Source organism: Lycium ferocissimum, chromosome 5 (genome assembly GCF_029784015.1).
Source record: "Lycium ferocissimum isolate CSIRO_LF1 chromosome 5, AGI_CSIRO_Lferr_CH_V1, whole genome shotgun sequence".
NCBI classification, from domain to species: domain Eukaryota; kingdom Viridiplantae; phylum Streptophyta; class Magnoliopsida; order Solanales; family Solanaceae; genus Lycium; species Lycium ferocissimum.
In genome coordinates, this window is record NC_081346.1 from 44136985 (window position 1) to 44139292 (window position 2308).

Below are 2308 nucleotides of genomic sequence, written 5' to 3' on the forward strand. Positions count from 1 at the left end.
TCCTTTTCGAAATAAGGACTTAAACTTAAATATAGAATGTATGATTTTCCAACGTAAATATATTTTGTGCCAAATAAAAGATATATCAAATTGAATTTGCATCACATATAGCAACTTCTTTTGAACTTTCAAAACACTATTTATAAATATATAAACATATAAATAAGTATTAAAAGATTAAGAAAACACAAGTCAAACACCAACAGTAGGAAATTGAAAAGCACAAGGGCAAGAATTGTTCTTTTCTCTTCAATTTAATTAAGGGATTATACAATTCGTCGGATACAAGAACAAATAATTAATATTTACAAATGTTAAATCTACATCAAATGTGAAACAACAAAAAGAGCACCATAAAAAGGATTAAATTTAGCGGAAAAAGTCACTAAAGATAAATTTTTGAAACTTCAAGATGATATTGATCACTTTGGAGACTCAACCTTCTTAATGAAAATGTGAATTCATAAAAGCCATATATAATTTGTCATCGTTTTGTTTTTCCCTCTTTATTTCCTTCTTCTATAGGTCCCCATTTTCTTCTCTCTCCGTCATTCTTCTTGCTCTTTCCAACAAATCAAAATAACAATATCAATTAAATCGATCAATGATAAACAAACAATAGAATATTATTCTCAATTAATATATATGCATTAGAATTTGAATTTTATACATTTTAAACCGAGTTGATCTATAGACATGTCATAGTAAATCATATCATCAAGGAGCTTGCATATTTTTTTCTTTTGCCTAGTAGTCTAATTACTATAACGATTATTTGTATAAAAATTCCTTGTTATGAGGCTTTCCACTTGAGTAAATCTTTCAGGAGTTAAAAAAAAAAAAAAAAAGAGAGAGAGAGAAAGAGAAAGTAAAAGAAAAATTTAGTGACAAATAAATCTTTGCTTAGAAGCCCAAATCCTCTTGTATATATTTAAGGATAAGATATTGTTAACCTTATACAACATAATCAAAATACTAACTTTGATCCAAAATACACACACAGGATTAAGAATTATTATATAATATATTAAAATACACAATAAAAATTACAATAATGTACCTCTGCCTTCAAATCCAACAATTTCCGAAAGACCATTAAATACACAAAAGTAATGTCCTACAAATGTGAGAATTTTAGAGATGCCTCCCATAAAATAAAACTTAGGCGTGAAGACAAAGAAAAAACTAATAAAAGTATAGTATTATCGATTCCTTGTACAATATAATTAAAATACTAAATTCGATCCAAAATACATGCATATGATTAAGAATTAATGTATAATATATTAAAACAACACAATAACAATCAAGAATAAGAAAATTTACATAATGTATCTCTGCCTTTGAATCCAACAATTTCCGAAAGACCAGTAAAACTGCAAAAGTTAATATCCACAAATGTGAGAATCTTAGAGATGCATGCCGTAAAATAAAATATAGAGGTGAAGACAAAGAAAAAAACTAATAAAAGTACATCATTATCTTTTCCTAAAGTTCTAAAACAAATTAAAAGTAAAAGCAAATTAGAAATAGTGGTTTGAAATAACACTAAAAGAAACATAGCCTTGATAAGTTGAAGAGAAAAATGCCTACTTCGTGAAAGATTTGTGCAGAACCAATTCACATTTGGTTGAATTAACTTCGTCTGCTGTAAACCATCAATCTCAGATTGAACCCTTTTAATAAAGCCCGTAATATGGCAGATTGGTAGTCTCAAACTTCCGAAACTTAGTATCAATCCCATTGCAGCTAATATCTGAAAATGTATTATCTTACTTGTTTGTGAAGCAGTTTGAAAAATGAACACGTTTTGAGATGAAGAGGATTTTTTTGGATTTTGTCATGTGAGAGGTATTCTTGATTGAGTTGAGCTGTTATTCTTATCTCAATTCAATTCTTTAAAAACAAACCCACGATTAAAAGCCGTTTCTTTTGTCCTTTTTTTGGATGTGCTATTTTTCTACTATTAAAGAATTGAATTTAAAATCAAATTTAAAACATCCATTTATCTTCTGCCACTTGGCATTATTATTATTATTATTATTATTATTATTATTATTATTATTATTATTATTATTATTATTATTATTATTATTATTATTATTATTATTATTATTATTATTATTATTATTATTATTTTTGTAAATTTAGGCCTTGTGGGCCATTTTATTAATGAAAATATAAATTGGTCCAAAAGCTGGCCACTCGGGACAACCCGATCCAAAAATGAGAAAACAAATTACGATGAAAAGGAACTAAAAAACGGACAACAAATAAAATTTGGACCACCGATTAGGAAACTAGGTCG

The 2308-nt window shown here is 27.0% G+C and overlaps 1 long non-coding RNA gene across 1 annotated transcript; it reads right to left on the minus strand.

Moving 5' to 3' along the window:
• Window positions 1-214: 214 nt before the first annotated feature.
• LOC132058395 (uncharacterized) lies at window positions 215-1824 on the minus strand. The gene is made up of 3 exons (XR_009415290.1): window positions 1594-1824; window positions 1327-1376; window positions 215-560 (listed from the first exon to the last, which is right to left on the minus strand). It is a non-coding gene; the product is annotated as an uncharacterized LOC132058395 (long non-coding RNA).
• Between the last annotated feature and the right edge of the window lie 484 nt (window positions 1825-2308).